The sequence below is a fragment of the Onychostruthus taczanowskii genome, unplaced genomic scaffold (assembly GCF_017590055.1).
Source record: "Onychostruthus taczanowskii isolate IOZ18803 unplaced genomic scaffold, ASM1759005v1 scaffold33, whole genome shotgun sequence".
Classification (NCBI taxonomy): Eukaryota; Metazoa; Chordata; class Aves; order Passeriformes; family Passeridae; genus Onychostruthus; species Onychostruthus taczanowskii.
This window is the reverse complement of record NW_024500683.1, coordinates 114119-138232: the sequence shown is the minus strand read 5'-3', so window position 1 is coordinate 138232 and position 24114 is coordinate 114119.

Sequence of the window (24114 nt, the reverse complement as noted above, 5' to 3'; positions counted from 1 at the left end):
GTGCGGTTTGTAATTAAGTGTGTATGAGCTTCTTCATCCCAAAACAGATGGGGTCAAAGTGTGTTAGCCTGTTCTCTGAAGTCCATTTCCAAACTAGATTTTTCTCATTTACTAACAAAGTCTATTCCCTGGGCTAGTCCAGTACTACATCACTCTTGACATCGGGACTAGATCCAAGAGGGGTGGCACACATGTAGGACTGAGCTTGCACTCCTGGAAACTTTCTGTTGCTTACACATTTTGTGACACTAACATTTCCTGAGCACCAGAAAGCCCTACTGTCAAGCATTCACAGAAATACCCCAGTAATAAGGGGACAACTGAGATTGCTTAGGCCCAGAGCATAGACAGCACTTACTTTTGCTGCTTTGATTTAGCAGGTAGTTCCAGGGGATGCCTGCAGACCTGGGATCCCTACAAAATCCAAGTCCTTCAAATATGCTTTTTTCCTATTCCCCAGCTGAGTGCTCTAACCACTAGTTACATTCTCTTTTCACTTGCTCATGCCTGGAAGGAAAGGCTGCAGGCACCATTAATTAGGAGAGGGATCTGGACTGCAGGAAATACTGTCTGATGTTTTTACCTGAGGAATCAAATTTAAGATACATACACAGGATTTGCACTTTTTGCCAGGTAGTATGTTTATTATGCATTTTTGCAACATCTAAAAAGACAACAAGGCAGTGCCTAACTTGTGACCGTGTGTGTTCTATTTTCTCTTCTGGCTGCATGCCCCTTGCCCTGCTCAATACATTAAGCTGTTCCTCCGGGCCAATAATGACATGGGAAAATGTGAAACTATGAGGATAATGCATTAAGCCCCTAATTGCTGAGAAAGTAAGAAAGGCAAAGAATTGATGGGCATAGTAGAGGAAGGCTGAAATCTAATTAGTCCCTCTTCCAAGACAGCACCATATTTCTTTACAACCAGATCACGTTCTAGGAGTTATGTTCAACAGTTTTGCTAATCTGCTCTCTGGAGAGGATCCCAATGGTAGCTCCTCTACTGCAGCTCAGTACCTCGCACAACTAACTGCTAATCCTCCTCCAGTGTTTGATGCTCAACAGAGGGCTCAATAGCAGAAAAATCACTCATATTATTGACCAATTTTTCTTATAACCTGCCATAAAGGTATGACACAGGCTTTGAAGTCCAAATATGCACTACTCCACACACACACACACACACACACACACACAAAAAAAATCTGTCTTCCTTACTCCTACAAACAGCAATAACTTTCTTTCAATAAAAGCAGAAATGTCTTGCTTTTTAATGATTCATGATTTATTTTTGAATTCTGAAAATGCATTTATTAAGTTCATTTTAGGGAGGGGGATTAATTTTTGATTCTGTTCTTAGCCAATGGAAACTTTAAGGTAAGAAAAGCAATGTTATCTGGGAATTTCTGTCTTTCTTTTTATACTTACCTAATTACCATCAGGTTTAGCATTCTCTGTTTTAGTTTCCAGAGAAGGATAAATGTTATTAGACTTACGAATCAATCTGGGGACTCAGCATCTCTGCTTACCAGGACAGGGCATTTGCTTGTCAGGAGCTGGACTCACACAGATTCATTTATTTAACAGGCAGAAGTGAATCTCTCAGGAAATATGTGTACTGCTATTCAGTTTCTGCTCATGGTTTTCACACCTTGAGACTAGATAGTCCTGCAAAAGAATGAGTTCAGACTGATGAAGATTCAGACAGGAAAAAAAATGTTGATTTCTTGTGTTATTCAAAAGAGTGACTGAAATACCAGCACATTTTCACAAGTTTGTCCATAGTAGGCTTTAACCTCAAGCTTTCTTTCAAAGAATACTGTGTACATAATAGTCCCCCTGAGGTTTCACCAGACTTCTAATAAAATTCACGTGTGTGTGTGTGTGTATTACTGTGAAAGAAAGAAGACTTAATACACAGACGTGTGTAAATTCTTAGGTATAACTTTGAGTCTGAGATAATTCTATATATTTTGTACAAAGCAAAATAGAATTGGGGATTATGGAAGACCACTTTTTTCACAACCTGAACTTCATCACGGGGGATAGTCTATCCATTGTACCATGACAAAGTCAGAAACCTCAGTTAAAGAGCCTGAAGACACAGCTGTTCATGAAAGCCAGGCTGTGCTCGTTCACTTCAGTCACCAACCAGAATCACTCAAGCAGCCCTGGGTGTTACTCTGCTCAGACTTTATGTGACCCCAAAGACCTTTATCTCAGCAAGGAGGCAGTTATGGCCTATATGAATTTAGACAACTTTATTTTTTGCATCAGTGTTCAAAACTGCATTGTAATATAGCATTCAACAGATAAAACAGTTTTATGTGTCATGCATAGAGGGTGACAACCAAATAACTCAGAATACTTTTATCCACTGCTGATGCAAATAGTTGTTAACTTGCAAGGCCAGAAAAAAAGATGACATCTGATTTAGCAGAGATATTTTCTTCTCAAGAAAAAGGAAAAATATTTATTCTGCTTCAAAAGAAAATCCAGTATAATCAAGTAAAGTAGAAGTAAAGTTGACTTCTGGAAGAAAGATGATAACTGTCCAGAACTGATCAAGGACTTCAAGGGCAACATTAGCTAATAAGCTCAGTTAGTACAGAGTCCTCACTTACGAATGCAATTTTAAACAGGAGGCAAATGCAAGAAAAAAGGAGCTTCTGACAGTCATCTCAGAGAAAGCCTACAACAGGTCAGCTGAATAAGGAAGAGGGAGAGAGGCACCTTTCTAATTAAGTCTTACTAGAGGTAAGGTAGGTTTTTCTTCTGTTTCTTTATCCATATCATTTTTAAACATAAGTGACTGTTGTGTATTTTGAGTGGTGTAAAATGCAAAAAAAAAAAAAAAATTTAACTTGACTGGAACAAGGAGTGATTTTGAGGTAGATGTATAACAGCAAAGCACTTTGCCACTGGGAATACTGCTGGTAGTACAAATCTATAAAGTTTGGTTCCAGTACTCCCTATCAAGTGTCCCAGCTTTCCGTAACCTATCCTTTACAGTACTCCAAGTGTAGCAGAGGAGCATCCACAAAAGCTGGCTAAACAGAATGGAGAGTGAAATGGTTGGAGAGGGAGAACTATTTTCCATTCCCTGAAATGGGAGGAGGCAGCATACCTGAACCCCAGGGACAGTAATCTCTATAAAGACATTAACAAGGCCAAGGCAAAATCACAAGCATGGCATATCCAAGCTGTTGCCTCTATTTCTGGCACAGTCTGAGCCCAGGCCAGACCTCCAGATGACATTTGGGCGCTGTCCCAGTTGAGCCTGAGGCCAGGATGGTGTCTGATGTGTTTAGGGGTATCAATGTAGCTGGATCCAGCAGGTCTAAACTCCTACTGCATGACAGATGGATGAGCCTTTCATTCTAGAGCCGAGCTTTTCTGTCACTTTGAGAGTTTAGAAACAGCAATTTCTAAGTAGAAAAAAATGAACCCTGTCCTACAATGCCAGACATATCAATCATTTTCTATTCTTCTTCCAGCTTTAACTATTATATTCTTGAGAATGCAGTCTGACCACGTAAATCTAGTAGCATATTTAAAACTACTTACAGCATCACAATTTTAACAAGTAGCTCTGTCTAATTCTGGGGTTTCCCTCAGTAGGATTATAAATTTTTTAAAAATACTACTTAAGCTTAAATTGCTTTCATGAATCCCAGACCTTAATTATTATGGACAGCTAGCGATCATCTGCCTATATTGTTTTCAGGCTACAGTCCACATGGGACCCATTATCTCTGCACACTGGAAAAAGCAAAGCCTCCATTGAACTTTCACAATAAATAGTTTTGCTTGAGATAAAGCAGAACAATTTGCCCTTTTTTGTGTACTTGTTTAAGTTTGTTTTCTGTGATGTCACCATAGAGTGCCAAATTGGTAGCATCAGGTGACCTACTGAGCTAATTTGGATTTGGATCAACACAATTGTTCTTTGGATCAAACATAATGTCACAGTTGGGATTAGCTCTCTCTGTTTAAGAAAAATTTGTTCTTTTGAGTGGATCACTATAATTTAATTCTATGGGTAATGAAGAATGAGGTTATTATGGATTATCACAGCTCTTTCGTAGCCACTACAGCACAAATACTTTTCCTCTTTTGTTGAAATAGTGTTTTACTGACTCTAAAGACAGGCATATTTTAAATTTGCTGCTATTGGCAAAAAACGTGTTTTGTATTTGATGCACATGGAAGATGTTCACAATTGTTTTAAAGCAGTGGTACAGAGGCCTCTCTATTACTTGCTGTCAAAAAAATCTATATTTACCACTTCCCTGTAACACTCTCATCATCATGTGTCACCTCTAAGTAGCCAAAATGGGCATCAGCTGCAGCCCACAGAGAGTTAAGGTAAAATCATGCTGAAGCTTCTGCAGCTTTCAGGGATCTTCTTGCTCTTCCTATTCTAATATCACTTCCCTTTTTAAAAACTCTAATGTCAGCTCTTAGTTCAGCAGATAAGAATTGGACTGCAGATTTCTTCAAAAGATGTGAACATTATTTTGACTTTGTAAAGGAGAAACTCTTTAGTTAGCTCTTCAGGTTATTTTAAAAGATGCTGGGCAAGTAGCAGAGGACCTTCATCTACTGTCTCAAAAATCCATCAGGTACTTTCTTGTGTGATTGAAATTAAACTTCCCCAGCTGCTCCTAATATTGCTTAAACCAAGGACAATGCTGAGGAGAAAACAGAGCTGAAATGATAGGAAGCCAGGATGGAAGGTTAACCAAAACAGAAATGCCGCTACGCCAGCTCATTTTTCATAATGTGTGAGAAAGACTGGATTTACCAGGAGTTAGTAGTGGCTCTCATTTATTTTCTTCATTTGTACATTGGAGTAGTGTACTGGGTTGATGCTGGCTGGATGGCAGGCACCCATCAAAACTTCTCTATCACTCCCTTTTACAGTTGGACAGGGGAGAGAAAATATAATGAAGGATTCATGAGTTGAGATAAGGATCAGGAGAGATCACCCACCAAATACCATCATTGGCAAAACAGACTAGAATTAGAGATATTAATTTAATTTATTACTAAGAAAATCAGAGCAGGATAATGAGAAGTAAAAAAAACAAAACTCCAAAACAACTTCCCCTCACTCCTCCCTCCTTCCCAGTTCTATATTCTCCCCCAGCAGTGCAGGGAGATAGGGAATGGGGGTTATGGTTGGTTCATCACAGGTTGTTTCTCTCTCTTTTCAGGGAGAGGAGTCTTCTCCCTGCTCCACCATGGGGTCCCTCCCATGGGAGATAGTTGTTTACCTCTTCTCCAATGCAAGTCCATCTCACAGGCAACAGCTTTCTGCAAACTGCTGCAATGTGGGTCACTCTTCCACAGGCTGCAGTCCTTCAAGGACAGGCTGCTCCCATGGGTGCTGCCTTCTCCATGGGCCTCCCATGGGGTCACAGCCTGTTCTCAGGCACCCACGTGCTCCACTGAGGGTCTCCTCCCCAGGATGCAGGGGGATCTCTGCATCCCCATGGCCCTCCCTGGGCTGCAGGGCTCAGCTGCCTCTGCCCCACCATGGGCTGCACCAGGGGCTGCAGGGGAATCCCAGCTCCTGCCCCTCCTTCTCCACTGCCCTTGGGATCTGCCGAGTTGCTCCCCTCACATGTTCCAACTCCTCTCTTCTCTGGCCACAATTACAAATGTGCATTAACTTTTTTTTTTCCTTTCTTCTTAAATCTGTTATCACAGAGGCCTTACCACTATTTCTAGCTGGCCCAGACTTGACCAGTGGCACGTCCATCTTTGGAACTGCCAGGGATTGGCTCTGCTGGACATGGAGGAAGCTTCCAGGAGCTTCTTACAGAAGCTGCCCCTGTAGCCACCTGCTACCAAAGCTTATCCATGCAGACTCAATACAAGTAGAGAAAGAGTTCTCAAAAGGGGCTGTACTCCAACAGCATGCGTGCACAAAGGTGGGATGGTTCAGCATCTCCTGCTTGTCTGACAAGAAGAGATACCATTGCCTATTGAAAATAATCTGTGTACTGTTGACAAAGCATTAAGACTGGCATTGCCTTGTAAGACATTGCAAAAGCAATATTATGTGATTAAAAATAATCTGAGTCAATCAAAACTTCACATGACACAGAAGAAGCTTTATACGTACATTTTTAGGATAGAAGATTACAAAGTCCCATTTATGGTTTTATACTCAAGGGCTGCCCAAAACCATAGGTTTGTGAAACAGTAGTGCTGGTGCCCACACCAGCTTAAGAACTGGAATTTTTTTCTATCCCTGGCCTAATTCTTGCCTTTTTCACCTATTTCTTGGGTTACAGGCAGTTAAATTTTTTAATTGGTTTGGCCCAATCTTAGAAGCAATAATGCTTGTTAGGGATTTCATGCTGCTGTGGAAGTGTGAGCAGACATGGGCACAAGTTCTTAAGCTGACGCTGCTGCCAAAGCTACCTTAACAGGAAAATACATCTGAATTTGGTAAATTAAGATTTTGCCTCAAATAAACTCCCATGTTTTTGTTAACAAACCTGAGGACAGGACTTGTCAATGACAGTATTTCAGCTGTGGGGAACTGTTTAAAATGTCCTGACAGATAGTTAGACAATGTGCTGTATGTAAGTCACTTAGAAGCAAGACTATAATAATCTAATTTTAAATATAGTAATGTTTGTGTGCCCTTGCCTGCTCATTTAAGGTCAGATAAGAGTGATTTCAGGAAACCCAGCAGAAAGACTTGAGTTTCCAGTACACAGTGATCCAGAGAAGAGCAGAAATGTTTATTCATGTCCCCAGGATCCCATAATGGGACAGTCTTCCCTCAAACTGTGTGAGTCCCTCTGCAAGTCTGCTCCTCCTGCAGATTCCTTGTATGGCACGTGCCAGAAGAGGCTCCTTCACACTCACCAGGCTATGGGAAATGCCAAAGCTGCCCTCAAAATCATAACAGATGGTTTCCATGCAAATAAAGACTACTGATATGTGAATGTCATTGTACAGATCTGCATGTCCTGTCCTGCTGCTCAAAATGCATCTAAGAAAGATTTCTCTGCTTACCCTACAGATGATGTGCATCCTATGTCTGTAGGGCATATATTTTTATATTGTTTTCATTTCTAACATTATTCTGTGGCAAAGTATGAATTAACATCAAATATTTAATAACTCAATTTTTCACAGCTGGCCAATTCAACAATGAAAAGGATGGTAGAAAAACAATGTTTGCAGGCCAGCAATTTTTCTGCATAATAAATGTTTGTATGGAAATAAGGACATGGTGACTAGCTTGTTTTCTGCTCAAGGCAACAATGTCTTCCAAAGATACAGGCATTTAATGCACAGGCACTGTATTCTCTTTGCTTTATTGAGACTTCCTCTACAGTGTGAACCATGTTTCAAATGGCTTTCCCCCAGCCTTTTCAGGAATAAGAGGAAGGAACAAACAGAGAAGCAATGACAGAGTTTCTGCTGAAAGTAGTGATTCTGCTGGAAAGGAACTGGCTGTATTTAGTATTTACTGTAGGGAAGACTGGGCTGTGCCCTGGAAAAAAGAAAAGGAGCAATATGCAATGGAGAGAAAAATTCTAGCAGAGAAAGGTTCTAGCATTATTGCTTTCTAAATATTTGAAATCTAAGGAGTCACAAGACAAAGCAAAGGATTAAATCCAAATAAAAAGACACAGAATTACCTTAGATGTTTTTTGTCAAATGTGAATAGTGTTTGTGTAACCCTATAAATGCCTAAAGCTTCAAGTATGCTTTTTTTCTTTACATATTCTTCAGAGCTCTGTTTTTTGCACCTTCTGTTCTGAGTGTTTACTCCACACCTACAACAACATGGCTATGGACACAAGGTGGCTTTCTGTCTCAGTGCTGGAGGGTGCTGAGTCAAGCCCTCACAACACATATGGGACCACTTCTGTTGGAAACCTGGGAGTTCTGGGAGTTGCTTAGACTTACCCAATAAATGAGAGGCCTGAGTTAAATGATCTCTGCAGCTTGAGGGAATTAAGGACATTCAAGATTCAAAGTTGTTACATTGCCACAAAGAGCAGAGAAGGGAGACTGCATGAATAGGCTGAGGAAGTGTAAGTACACAGACACCATAATGCAATCCCAGAGTAAGTCTGCTGTCTGCAAAAAATGATAGGGGACAAAAAATGCATTTATCATCTTAAGTGGGATTTATCATGTTATTCTAAAAGCATGCTAACTTGTCTGTCAGTCTTCCATATAAAACCTAGCTTGTGTGCTGTCAGCTCAAACTGTGAGCAGGTGACAGCATTGCTCTGTATTCAACCATTTTCATACTTGTTTGATTTTATTCTTTTCTGTCATACCCCCTTCATTCGCTGTCTTTTTTTTTTTTTTTTTACAAGCTCAAGAATTCTAAACCTATCTAATCTTCTCTGACAGGGGAATGAGACACATCTGTCCTTCATGAACCTGTACTTCTATGAAAATTATCTAGTTCAAAAACTTTCTTATGAAAAATGATGACAGACACATCCAATATTCAAGCACTAGAAGGAGTTATGGATTTGTACTTTGGCTGCTACTGTAATGATACTTTTTTGATTTGTTCTCCAATCTGATTCTATAATTGCATTTGTTTTTTGACTGACATTGAATAACAAGTTCACCCCAACAGTTTTCACAATACTGTCTGTAGCGGTGGCTTGCTGAGTGATAATAATTTCCTTTCAGCTCTCTGCTGTGGGTTGGTATAGCAGGGATTATTTCTGCCATTGTCACTAATTTGTGTTCATCAACACTAAACAGCACCAGATCTCAGCTCACCCCCACAGCCTGTACTGAGAGAAGCCCCTGCAACACTCTTTGGTAACTCCAGTTTATTACAGGAGTTCTCTAACATCACAAAACCTCCTTGACCACCCCCTTTCCAGACCACTAATGAATGCTGACCAGCAAAGTAATCTTACCTCCATTGTAAAATATCTTACCATTCCTATGTTGTCTTTTTTATAGTTTCATCAATCCACACATAGAACTTTCTGCTTATACTATGGCAGCTTATTTTCTGTGTTTTGTAACAGACCTACTCAAACTCTTTTGGAAATTCCGTGCACAACAGTTCACTGTTATCAATGTGTTCCCTGACTTTTAAAGAGAATTACAGACATGTGAGGCATGATTTCTACAAGAAAATACTCTTTTTCCCCATTGTATCATTTTTACCAACACGTGTTTTAATCCTGTTCTTTATCATAGTTTGCATTAGTTTGCTCAAAATAGTCAAACTTACTGTTGTTACCTATATCTCACCACAATCTGGGTGTCATGTTTCATAACTGACATTTCTCAGGTACCTTGGGTGACTTCAACTATTAACAGGTCATGGTTCCTTGGCAGTTGCATGCACAGGATCCCCCAGAACTCTTGGGCAAACACCCCTGGGTCTCATATATTAGTTCATATTATTTTCATAGGCCACTTATAGCTTGACTTGTTATGTAACAAGACGAGAATTCTTAATGTTAGTTAGGCATGTTATCAACTCTGAACAAGGAATAAACACAAGATTTTGTTTGATGAAGTTGTGGCTGCTGCTAAAACTGCTCCGTAGAGTGACCATCAGGAACACCAAAAGGCTATCAAGAAATCAGGTGATACTTCACGGCCATATAATAACGACTGATACAGGTGGGGTACGTGCCTTGAACACCAAAGGAGAGAAAATCCTGTGCTTTTCTAAAATACATAGCTACTCTCAGCCCTTAAAGTTGTAAGAGATTAACTTCTAAGGAGGTATTTTTAGCATCTAATGAGATGGTGCTTAGATTAAGAAGTCTGATATCCAGTTTGGTTATCTAGTAATAAATCAAGTTTCACACATCTTTCTCTCATTAGCCTTTCGCACAAGACATCTGCCAGACTCCTCAAGGTTGTTTAAACCAACAGGGATTCTACCTACTTAAAAAATACCATGCAGACACATACTGGACTGCCATGGTTCTGATGGACTTCAGTGTTTCAACATGAATTCAGCCTAGAGCTTTATCCAAATAACCATAAAAAGTTGACATTGTCCTGAAGCTTGCCCTGAAAGACACATCTCAGCAACCCTCCACATTTGGTTTTTCCTGAGCAGGAAATCCACCAGAATCACAGGAGTATTATCACATTTGAAAGAAACTGAAGCTACTCTGAATAGAGTAGCTTTAGCTCCTCTGCTAAAGCTCAGCAGAGTAGATCTGTGTAAGAGGGGAATGGCTACAAATCCCTCAGTTTCTCCTGGGCTAAATATTTATGTCTTTAATTGATGCTCTCTTAATATAAAAAAGTTATAATTTTTTAATGAAAACATAAAGTAAATCTACTTTTTCAGTAAAACATTCCTGGATATATATTATATCCAGTGATAGATAGTATGACTATACTTTTATATCATTGTGTATCTTATATTTCTGTGAAAGACAGAAATGTTTCCCTCTGAAAAAAAAAAAAGGACTTCAAATCTCATTTTTACCTTTCCCCCTCTTCATCATGATAAAGAGGCTATTGGTATTTTTACACTAGAAATTAGTTAAAAAATGAATTGTTTGTTGAGAGGCTGTAAGAGTAAAACAAATAAATCTGAAAGAGCTACAGATGTGGGGGCAGGTTATTAGACTGACTCATGGAAGCAGTCTGCTCTGACAGCCATGTAATGTCCTCAGTGTTTCATTTTTCTCTGCTCACATCAGTGAATCTTTCTTGACTAAATGTTTTTGCTTAGTGAAAAATCATTTTTACAAATTCTCAGTGTCCTAAATGAGGGATTTTAGGATTTCCAAAAGGTCCTCAGTGTTTCCCAAACCCTGCTCTGGGAAAGTTGAGTATGGTTGATGCTTCAAGAAGAATCATGAGACTAAAAAGTACTGAAGAGCTTACCAGAAAGGGGATATTGGTCACACACTTCTGGGGACTAACCAAGGTGCAGGGTAAATGACTGGAACTTCCTTCAGGAACTTTAGTCTAGCAGTTAGATTTATTTTCCCTATTATGTTCTGAATTGTTTCATATAATGCATAGTAATTTTACTTGATTTATAGTAGGAGGACATTATGCAAATAATTCAAATCTTGCTGGTCTCCAGTGTCTCACTTAAAGACAAGTGTTGATCCAAGAGCTGCTCTAGGTCTGCAGCCTTGTTAGATGCAGGCTCACAGCCAGGTTGTATGACAGAATCATGAGACTCTCCAGCTAAAGAGGAGGAAAAGAAAAAAATCTCCTGTAAATTACCTTTCTCACCTCTCAGTTCTTGTGAAATGGAAGTGGCAGTGGCTGTTGTTTCCATAACAGATGCTTCCAGCCAGGAACAGAGGGCATCTCTCAGCAGTATCACTGTTCAAGGTCACAGGAGGAGCAGTGCATATGGATATTCCAGAGCTCAGTCTTCCTTCTGTCTCTTGACTCTTTCCTGTCTCCCAACCACAAACTCACAGAGATTAAAGCAGCCCTATTATGTTGGCACTGTGGTTTGTCAGAAGTGGAGGAAGAGTCAAAGGGCACAAAGGTCTTTGCTCACCCTAACAGAGCAAGAAAATGTGAGATGCAGCACAGGCTGTGATGGGTTACATGACTGCAAAGAGATAGGTGTGTAAATTATTCTGTCACCATGCAACTGTAAACAGAGTGGTGCTGAGTTGCAAGTTCAGCATGATTTGTCTAATCGGGACAACAATCAGTCTCTACAAACCTTTTCTTGGTCTTTGTTTGGGTTTGGTTTTTTTTAATACAAAGGCAAATAGTGGAGCTAAAGTGTTTAAAATGTAAAGTATGAAATCATTTATTTTAACTGTGTTTTAAACACCTTTTCCCTTTCTCTATAAGGACAGAAAGCTGTTGAGTGACAATCTTTTGAAGGCAGAAATTATCCCTATATCCAGGGAGACTTTAGTAATTTGGATGTGCTGTGGAAATTGCTTCTATTTCAAAATCAGGTCTGCTTCCAATAAGATGAAAAAAACCCAAAAAATTAGAAAGGAGAAGGGAATGAAAGAACATGGAAGGGAAGGAGAGGAGAAGGGAGAGAGGGAAAGAAATAGCAGTGCAGCAAAATCTGCATCTCTGCCATTGTGTGGATTAGCTCATTGCTGCAGAAAAGGTTGGTCACAGCATCATCTTATCAGCAGCCTCAGAACCTGACACATAACCTGACATGCCCACATCAGGCTAGGCCAGAGTTTAGCATTTTTAATCATGGCTATGTTGAAAAAGTTGAAGCTTTGGCTAGCTAAAAGATAGATAGGGAAAGAAGAAATCATATAGGAAAGCAAAAGGGAGAACATGGTAACATAAGTCCCAATCTCATATCCAGTACTTCATGGAAGCAAGACAGGTGGTGATGGGCTCAGGTCAAATTTTCTGACTTAAGTTTACCAAGAGGTGTATTATCAGATAAAGTAACATGATGTCAGAGCTTTTGACTTTGTTCCAGAGTCATGAGAGTTGTGAGGATCTTTAACAATGAAATTTGCTTTTTAAGGCCAGAATAGGACAGAATAAGTCCTGTTTCTGTATAGAAGTTAAGTATTGTAAATTGCATTTTCAAGCAAGAAGACAGTAGACAAACTATAATCTCTTTTGAGTACATGTTGTAACATAATTCCTAATGCTTTTTTACTTATTACTTAATTTAGAACAAAAGAAGAGCAGATATATCTAAAATACACTTAAGGACATCTCCTTTAAATTATGACAGCCAGTATACTTCACATTGTATGTTTCAGTTCAAGTTCATACTGAATTCCAGATTTGGATCCTTTCCTGAATTTTAGTATGACAAAGCATTTTCCTTGCAGCATGGGGTATGCCTTCTAAGATCATCTGAACATATTAAGTCCAACTATTTCAGTTTTGAGGCTCTGCTCTCACTTTGTCTGTAGTCTGACACTACACACTATAGTATGAGGAGGACTGAAATGTTTTCCTTTAATTCAAGCTGATGGATCTCATATAGAGTATCTGCGTGAAATTTAATTGCCTGTAAAATGCAGGTCAGTTTAGATGATCTAATGGTCCCTTCTGGCCTTAAACTATACAATATCTGTCAAACAAACCATTAAAATGTTGCTGTGTGTAATAATCACAAAGATAACTGCAGCTTTTTTAAATGCCCTCTAATTTACATGATACCCTTTATAGTCTGCGTACAAGCTCTAATTAGCTATTTTAATGATGCTTCTAAATGTGGTAAGTGGTTTGTATAACATAGAATTTAACAGGTACTGGTATAGCAGGGATCAGACCTATGCAACAAAACTCTCTTGTCCTCCAAAGCTGAGGCTGCACCTGTCAGAGCAGCATAATGTTTCCCAGTACTTAAAAACTCAGATGTTCTCCCAGGTATTATCCAGGTGAGCAGCAGCTGTCCCATGCCAAAATTGCACCTCGAACTGTATTAAGAAAACTATCTGTGGAATGATTGCACATGCCTTTGTCTCTTGCTCTGTTTAGTTTTAAATACTTTTTTTTTTTTTAATTTAGATATAATTTGCATTAATGTGTTGGTAGCTTGGCAGGTGCCTGGAGGAACAGGGAGGAAGAAGGAAGAATGGCTCAGAAACAAAGTACTACTCACCCAGCTCTTGGAAGTTGTTCAGACAATGACCTATCTGTTGGCTTCTGTATCACTAGTTAATGTTTTTTTTTTTTCTTTTACACCCTTATATTCAAAACCAGGGGGCACAGTTTCATTTAAAGGGAGTTTTGTTTCACCCAGATGAGGGTGACCCCCAGCATTTCCCTGAGGATTCTGGCAAAGCCAAATCTACATAGGTCTCCCAGCAGGGTAAGGTGACTACAGGAGTAAGATGAACATGGTTTTTAATTATAATATGTTGCATCTGTTTCTACAGAATATTTTGCTTCAGCTGGTAAATTAGCATACCTTAAAAAGTATTTTTGATCAGTGTGTGGTTTTGATCACCAGAGGAGAAATGTAAATACTTGAACACAATGAATTGACAAGTTCACTTGCATGCTGAGGGGTGTGTAGCTGTGGATCAGGGCTTTTCTTTGACAAGCCAGTGCTTGCTTTGGGTAATGCTTGTAACTCTTGTCCTGGAATGAGGTACTCTGCTTTGTTCAGTCTCTGCCTTGTCTGTGCGTTCTGGTACCATAACAGAGCTCATCCGTTTGTGACACAGTTTGCTCACACAGAAATATTTGGCTAATGAGATATTTTCCTCACTGAAGAAAGCAAATTAAGCACTACCAAGGTATAGACCCAGGCATTTTGACTCTCAACTGCTGGCAATTTTAGATCATTAAAACAGTCCCTAATATCTACTGTCATGCAATTACCAGAATTTATTCCTAATGGCTTAGTGGATCTATATTTTCTGTCCACAATATATCTGAAAAACATCAAATATATAATAATTTAGGTTATAATTAGTTGCACTTAACTCTAACCATCAAAAATAAATGTTTAATTCCTTTAAATTGTCTAACAGTCTTTATGACCAACATAAATGGCAATTCTAGACTGGAAGTTTTCAGATAGCTAAAATCAGACAACATGGGTTATCCTCTCCCTCCCCTGGATTATTTATGTGAGTCATTTCTAGCCCTTGTAAGATGCCATATAGAACTATTTTTATGTGATGGGTTGCCCTATATCCCAAAGTAGTTTGCCATCCTTTTAAGGAACAGGGAATTGGAAAAGTGTTCAGTGTAATTTCACTTTCCAATGTATTTTGGGTGTCACATTGGAAATTAAATTTAATGTCACTACACAAAAGGTCTTTCTTACTTCAGGATGGCTGGTTTCTTTCATAACCATGGGACAAATATGACCAAAAGCAGGTTTGCCAGGCATGCAAGAGATGTTGCACACTATTTTCTGTCTCACTGTCAAAGTGGAGGGACACTTATGGACAAACCTGTCTGCAAAGCTTATAGCCAGACTTTGGCTGGTGCCTTCCTGATGAAAAAATTGTGTGAAGGAAGCTGCTCACAGTTGTGTGATGTCTACAGCATCAAGTGGACCCCTCTGAAGCCGTGTGAAAAAAGATGTATTGTGCACATCAAGCACACTGGGCTGCAGATTCGACAGACATTTCTGCCCACAAAGTCTTCTGGAATCGCAGTTTTCACTACCCAGGTCTCCAGAACATGCCAGAGAGGTTGGAAATATTGTGCCAGTTCATGGGTGCTGAGGCCAATGTAGCAGTTGATCTAAATGTGACAATATGTCACCTTCTTCATAACAGCTTTTCTCTTTATTATCAGCTTAAGTATTTCTGCCTGTTTCTTTGTTGTGCTCAAGTTATTTGTCTTCTTCTTCCAGAACCTTATAAAGGCTTGCAAATAGCCATAGGCCAAGTTCCATTATAAATTTTAATTCAAATATTTGTTTGTGTAGAAGTCTGAGATACCAAATAATAGAAGCAAATAGTCATTTTATGTATGAATATTCTGAAATATATTTTCAAAGTACCTTTTTTGTATGTCTAGTGATAATAGCACTGGCTCATTAAATGGAGAGAATGCTCAATTCATATGCTCCTTAATATTCAAAACAAGATTTACAACCTATTACCATTAGAAGGTATCTTTTGAAATTACACACAAAAACCCCATTTTTATTATTAATTTTAATGATTAATTATTTCCATGAAGAAAAGTCCTTGAAAAAGATAAATTCCTTGCCAATTGAACTGACTGTGCTGTAGTTGATTCACTAACTCTTTCCATAGATTAACTAAATTAATCATTCTCCCTACAGCAATACTTCATATTTATTTTATCCAAAACTTTAATCGAGTTTTCATTATATATAAACCTGTGGTTACTGTCCTGTGGGATAATAAGCTATTCCTATCATAGGGCTGCATGTCTTTAAAAAGAAGAAATTTTGAGAAAGTCTCCTGTTGGTTAATCTAATTACCATATTTCAGTTTTAAACTTTTCTGTTAAAACCCAAGGCTTAAACTAACTGAAATTAAAGGAAAATTTTAAACAGACAAGAATATCTAGTTTTATGATGAATTTTAATATTTAAAAACCATATTAATTTCTGAGGAATTGAGAATTTATTGTTTTTCAAATATATGATGACAATATGGGGCTAGATAACACAAATATAAACACACTTCTCCTCCATTTTAAAAAATTTATCTTGTCAGCTTAAGTGCTTTTTTATGTTGGAAATGGTTTATAGTAGAAATCCCTCAGACAAGAGCAGAAATTGGCAACTGTTGAATGTAAGCTAAAACACACACCATGAAATTTGTGTTCCCGCAATTGCTTATGTCTATACATTTGGAACAAGTGTGTTATGATCTATTAGTGTCAGTGCTGGGATCTATGAAGTGGTTTTGAAATTTAAAAAACATAGAAATAGGTTTTAAAGTAATGAGGAAAAAAGCTGCAAACATTTTCTTATGGCAAGATTGGAACATCTTTTGAATTCCAGATGTCATTTTACTCAGTGTCTCTTAAGAAAGTTACTTAACTTTTCAAAATCAGCCTTGAAAACATAGTTGTCGTTGCCATATCCCAAGGTAAATACCAGGTTTGTTAGTTGTATCATCTTGGAAATCAAGTTTTACTGGTTTGTTCAGGTAAAACTCCCAGTCCTTACATTATTTAGAGAATTCTTCCAAATGAAGAAAACTCCTATAATGGTCCCATTTTTGCAAGGAAGGGGATAGACCATGAGAAATGAGAGCCAAGGTTCCCAAACAAGGTAGCAGTGCATTGGCTGGCAAGGAGAGAAATAATGATAAAATGAAAGCCAAGAATATGCCAAATATTTAAAATTCTATTTTTTCCTTTGTAATCTCATGTAGGTGGATGTATTGTAATTCTTATCTGCAGTAGAAAAACTCAAATTAGAAATGCATAAATATATATGTAACTTATGGAAGATGAATATTACTTCTTTAAGAAATGCCTTAAATACTAAAGGTAGATAAGTACGTAATGCCTTAAATACTAAAGTAGATATTTCCTGGACAAGTAAATGGTTCATAAATACTTTATCATGCACCAAAGCCAAACACTATAGGGAAATAACATGCAAGGGTGTTTCTTATTTTTGAGTCAGAAGAGAACAAAATTCCTCCCGTAGGAAAAATATGGCATTCTCTTATCCCACTGGAGTACCCTAATTGTTTCACGGAGTGAGCCACCAGAGACATCATGCCCCACAGCACTCTGTGTTTTATAACAGCAATTTGGGAAACTCAGGCTTTTCACTCCCAGAGTCTCCATTTGTTCAAATAGCTTCCCAGGACATGCAAATACTTTACAAACAAAAGCGTTTCTCAAATATTACATACCTGACACAAGAAAAAAACAAGACAAAAACAAAACAAAAAAAAAATCCTTTCTTTAAAGAAGAAAAAATCCAAAAAACAATTTTTAAAAAAAATGTATCTAGCTCTACCCTGTGTCTCAACAAATGATCTTTTGTTGCTGGTGGGAAATAATGAGTAAATACCAAGTTCCTTGGGGGGAAAAATCAGAAATCAAAGTAAATGCAATAAATTTACTCACTAGGCCCTTGTCCATCATCTGAAGGTGAAGATTTATCATCTGCCTACTGTCCGGCTCAGAGAAGCCAGACACTTGCAAAGCCTCAGACCGTAAGAGGAACTGAAAGGTTTTGTATCTCCTACACAAGTGACTGGTAGATTGCAACAAACTTTTCTTCTACCACGAAGAAACTTCTCCTTGAACCTCAGCCACTGCCTTTGAGCAGTTATCTCATAAGCCATAATACATAATATCCTACCAAATGAAAAGGTGGCCACACATTTCAAGCTTAGAATTTCATGTGAAAAATGGACCTCTGAGCAAGTAACTGATGAGTGATAATTGTGCTGTGACTCAACATTAACCATGCTGCAAAGATCTGTGTGAATTCTGCTCTGAAAGGGCAGAAACCTTCCCTTAGAAAATCAGATTTTCAGAGAAGGTAGGCACAATATTTTAAGTCATGTCATCTGCCCTCTACTGACATTCCACTCAAACCAGTATGTGGCCTTTCACGTAAAGTCACCATTCCATATATATTTTAGATTTTAGCAACTGTGTGATTTGCTTGAACAAGACAAATGATGGCTTTACCATTAGGTAAGGTAGGACACTGACCTTCTCAAAAACACACAAAAACAAGCTCAGAAGTGTTGCGGTTCGTTTTGGGGTGGGGGCACCCCGGGGATGTCCCCGGAGGGCCCCCTAGGCTGTGAGCTCGCTGGCAGCAGCAGGCAGGCAAGGAGACTCCACACGGCTTCTGAGGGTGCTGATCAGATGAAGGTTTATTTGGGGTCCCAACCCCGGGAACAGCATGGCTACTGAGGGAGAAGGGGGGAAGGGGAAAGGAGGGGGAGCCTAGGGGAGGGAAGGGGCAAGATGGGGGGAAGAGGCTGAGAGAGAGGAAGGGCTAAGAGACATACTGATCCCATAGCACAGCTTAAGAGGGGAATTGAAGTGGGCACGGAATCACATTAGGCCAATGGGATGACAGATACAGGATGGTTCAGGGCAGGACCACAGGCTTAGAATATACCATACATTTCGGAGGGGTGCCATTTAAACAAAATGGAATACAACACAGAAGAGAATACATTAAGCAGCCTCTAATCCACAAGCAATTCAAATATAGGTTACAGAATAATTCTTTGCTGAAACCTTTGGAAGAGCAGCTGCCACAGGGCACCATATTTTGTATGTTCAAAGAAATATGAAATGCTTTGGAGGAGAGATCATCAGAGCTCATAAGAGAGAGAAGGCAGCCTCAGTTAGATATCACAGTTGTTGCTAACATAAATTACTGCAAAACAACCTTCTGGAACTATTGTCCTACTGTTGCAGGTAGTTCAATGGCTATTTTCAAGAAATGCATTACCTCAAGCCAGTATGTTACACTAAAGATTGTCATGCAAGTCCCAGAGCCCACAGTGGGCCAGCAATTTGCCTGGCCTCTGCTGGGACCTTTTTGTCTTTAACTTAATTCAAAGTAAAAACCATGGATATCATGATTTGGTTTCATAAGGGAATACTCTGTGGAAAACATGGGAATGGTTGTTGAAAATGAAGAGAGAAGCAGCTTCCCACAAAATCTCCCAGAAATAAAGTGCAAGCAGTAAGAAGCAAAAAACTCCATAGGTTCTTCCCCTAAAAGCTTGCAAGTGGAGAGGAGATCCCTAGGAAATCTAAAAAGGGACAAAAGAAAGAGAAGCAGAAGAAAGAGGGACATTATAATGAAATCAAACATATGCTCAGCACATAGTGCTGTCCAGTCTGTGAAGATTTCTTTACTTCACTTTCTTGCTAACAACTGGTGTTGTGAAGGATATGTAAATAATCAGTGCTGACAGCTCCCTTGCACTAAAGGAGCTGAATAAAATTCACCTGGCCTGATAAACTTCTCAGTGAGTTGCACCAAATTTCAGCATTGCCTTTTTTGATCTGTCATTTATTATTACCATTAAATACCAGTTTAGCACTGCTATAGTCAGTGGCTTGGTCAGCCACCTGAACCTATCATTCCAATGATAAAGCATCTGCTAAGCACAGATGAAAGGGCTTGCTTTTGTCGTATTCTAATTTCAAGCACACAACCAAAACCTTGACAACCAAACTCATTAGGAACCTACTTGCCCACCATGGTACATTTCCGCCTGATTTTAATAAAAATATGTGTTCCAGTTGAGAATTTTATGTTTCATATTTTAAAGTACGGTGATGGGTGTTTCTCTTTTCTTTTTAAAAGATATATTCTAATTTATTACCATAAAACAGAGGTGGTTGAACGAATCTGAGCAATTTTAGAAGCACACTACAGCATTTTGTTGCTAAAAGTGTTCTGGTAAACATGAAAAAATGTGGGTGGTGATTTTAGGAAGAAAGCAGTAAGATTCAAATAGTAGAGATCTTGAATATAGGATTTATAAAAATATATTTCATTTGAGTGAGTGTAAATTGGACTACCAAATAATAGCATTCTCCAGGGTAATTTCATTACTATAATGTACTTTGCAGTTTCAAAAATAGCAAGGCAATGATCACTCAGAAGGCAACTATTTTATTGAGATAAGCCAAATATTAACAGAGGAAGTGAAAAAAGGAAAGCCTTACTTTCACATAAAGTGTTTCAAGATCACTTTCAGCCATCCTAACTTTCTACTTTTCTCAAAAATTTTACATTTAAGTCTTGCTAGGTGAGAATAATACTACCTGAGAGTGCAGTGAGAAAAGGGTCAGTCATATTCCTCAATCTTACCAAGTAACAAGAAACAGGACAATATGAAAAATCATCCAGTTGCACCAGGGAAGTATTACATTGGACATTAAGAAAATTGTTTTTCATGGAAAATGTATCAAGCACTGGAATATGGTGCCCAGGGAAGTGGTGGAGTCACTATCTCTGGAGGTATTTAAAAGACATGCAGATGTGGCACTTAGACACTTGGTTTTGTGGTGGACTTATCAGTCCTGGATTGAGGGTTGGACTTGATCTTAGTGATGTTTTCCAACCTAAACATTTCCATGATACTAGGTAAAAAGTATGTACAGGAGTGCAGAACTCCCTGTGTTGTGCTATCAGTCTTTCAAACAGAGCTAACACTCCGAAAATTTTCAAATACCTGAGAATCTTCCCAAGAAAATGAAAACTGACAAATGTGCTTCCATCTCTTAAGTGCAGAAATGCAATGTATTTCTTGGAATCTCAGATCCTCATTCTCTGTAGCATCCTAAACATTCACATCCAAATTTCAAGCCAATATAAACATGTAACAAAATGACAGTTTTTTTAACAAAAGCTGAGCAGCAGGTTTTGTTCCAGTCCCCTCTATATAACCATAATACTTAAGCATTTTAAATAATTGCTCTGCTTCTGACGATGAAATTCAGAGATTACAGGATAATGAAGTCTGACCTTCTGTATCTCAAAAGACAGTACATTTCACCCAGATACCCACAAACCAAATCCAAGAACACTTAGCCACTTAAACCACTTAAAGCCACTCTGATTTCTATGAGCCTTTGCAGACACACAGATATCTAAACAACTCAGTACTTCTCTTTGGGGCAGTTTGCTCTCACTGTCTGATCTTGTTACAGATATTCTTTATTTCTAATTCAGCTCTGTCTGACTGATGCTTCCAGCCACTGGTTACCATGTGCCTTTCACAAGCCAGCTAAGGTGACCATTAACATTCAGCTGTTCTCCCCCAATGATATTGCTGAGTATGAGAAAAAACTCTTCAAGGTGTGGACTGCACTTGTGCCTCTTCTCCAGAATGCATCCAGTCCTACATTGCTAATATTCTTAGTAGCTCTGACCAGTACACTCATCTACCCACAAAAAAATCCCACCATCTTCCTGTGAAACTAAAAAATGTCTGCTGAAGAGTTTATTTCATGCTCTTAGGGGATCATTAGGGGAAACCTGAGTCATTTGAGGAGATATGTCAAAAACAAATGCCTCTGAAACATTCCCCCCCTCTGTTAATACATGCATAGAAGCCCCTGACTTCTGCATTTTAAAGAGCAGCAGAATTGTGTCAGGTTCAGATGCTTTAGGGAAGTTATCATTTTGCTTCATTTTGTATCATGGTCATTTTTTATTGAACTAAATTTCCCAATAAAATATGTTGGCATAGATTTTCCCATGCCACTTGTTTTCCTGTGAAATTCTATAAATTTTAGGTTTACTTATTTCACTTTCATATTGCTTCAGAAATATTGTATTGCAAGATTGTTTTATCTGGCAATAATTGAAAGGTAATTATATATTGGTACTGGAAAGACAATAAATACATTGCATGGAAATGCAGTTAAAATATTTTCAGTCGGAAAACCAAACTTTGAAATATACTTTCCATTACAATATTAACTGCAGCAATTTAAGTTTTAGAGCATTTGTATCAGGGTATTTTGCAAACACAACAAGAAAACTCTACTTTGACTACCTCTTTAGTCTGTGTTAGCTCTGTTTTGCACTGTAAAAGGAGTGCAATGTAATTTTTTTAAAATTAAAATATAGCCTTGACAGCAGAGTTTTGCTTGAGGATGTGGATTTGACAGCAAATCCCCTGTCTGTGAGAGGCCTTGCTTGTAGTAAGTCACCTCCTAACAACCCCTAAATCACAGGTTGAAATTAATATGAATAAATTAAATTGAATGCCTCTGACATAAAGTCGTGTGCATTTTGGCTTTTTTTCCTTCAGTTTTCCTTCCTTCTTTTGGTTTCTTTCTCTTCTGTCATACTCCGCTTTTCTAGTCTTTTATTTTGTTTCCTTGTAGAGAAACCTGCAGTTCTTAGAATGGAAAGGTAGGAGATTTTTTAGCTTTTTACCATTTAAATACTTTGTCTCCAAAAAGACTTAAGACATGACTAAGAATTTTGACTAAGTAAGTTCTAATTTATTTTAATTCATCTCTGGTCACTCCCATTTGTCTTTTCTGCCTCTTTTTAATCACACTCTTTTTAAAGCTTTTGTCATAATCATGTCTGCTACTTATTCCTTTTCCAGAATAAGTCTTTACTTTTTTTAGTATTAGCTATCTCTTTGTTTCTACGGTGTGTTTTAATTTCCTCTCCCTTTTCAGGTGTTTTTTCCCCTCAGAGGTTGTGTTCTCTGCCTCAGCTGTACTGGAAGATGTCAGCCATGGTCTCAAGGGTTTGGCTCTGAAATCCTCTGGGATGGAAAGCTTCCTGGCTGAAAGGTGGGTTAGAAAGTCTGAAAACCCTGTTCACTTGAACCCCTCAGAAGAATCAGTGAGAATGATGAAGTCACTGTGAAAGGGCTCTCGCTCTGGCACTGAGAGATTGAAAAGTATAAACCACCCCAGCGTCTCCTTCCTTCTCAACACCTGCTCTGGTCTCCAAAACTGCCAGTCAATTTTCTCTAGTGCAGGCAGAGAATTACTTACTGCTCCATCTCCTAACTCCTGTAGAATACTGTATTATTCCTCAATCTTACCAATTTAGCATTTTGAATGTGTATCAAGTTTTCATGCCAATGGCTCTGTTGTATTTTCTCACCCTAAGCTTTCAGTTAAGAGAGAGCAGTAGCCTAACTCAGCAGACTGCTTGGCTGAACCAGTAGGAAAGATTGCAATTGCAAGATTGCAACTGGAAGATTGTTTCTCAGTATTCTTAAGCTCATATGTCTTTGCTTTGAGCAAGGTTTTAAGCAGTTCTGTTCAGGATTTTTTCAGGTACGGTAATTTGATGGTAAATGAATTAACAGTTAAAAATTATTGTCATTTTTAAGCATGCCAATACAATACAATTTAGCTGAAGAGTAGCTCTTGATTCCAAAGTGAATCCAACATTAATCTAAAGCAATAGAAATTAAAACACTGAAATAATTCTTATTTAAATTATTTGGAATAAAAAACTAGACTATTTTCATGAAAGTGTTTAAACTTTAATTTTATTGTGGTTAGTGGCAGGAAAATTTTTAAATCTCAAAAATGCTTACAGTGGCAGATGCAGCCTTGCTCTTTTGATGAGTTTTTTATATATGGTACTTCGGAGCAAATTTTGTAATTGTAACTATACAGCTACATTTGTATCCATTTGATTCCACTCTGTAACAATGCTTACTAATTTGCTTTCCATGCTTGTCATCCTCATAATCATTTGCCTTACCTTTATCCTGGTTTATTGCACAAAAGTAGTTTAATACCTCAATAATGGAATAAATTATACACTACAACTACAGTTTAAATGCCTATTTCATTAACACTTTATAATTTTATTTTCTGCATAAGATCTTCCATATAACTCCTTGTGCCTTTAATAAATCATTTTACAACTTTATTCAGTATTTGACAATCATATTAAATTTATTCTGTGCCTCATATATGGCATAATACTAAACATACCTCAGAGAGGTGTTTCAGATTTCATTTACTGAACTATTAAAAGATCACAGATGAACACATATGAAAAATTTACCTTTTGAAATAGATTTATTAATATTTTGTGCCTATAACTATAACAATCTGCCACAAATTGAAAAGGGCATGGATGTATAGGTAACATTAGCATTCCTACAACTCATACACAACTTTTTCTACTAACTACTTAAAACAGAGAAAGGTCCTCACAATGACAGAATACCTAATTTATTTAACTACATACTGTGTTTCTAA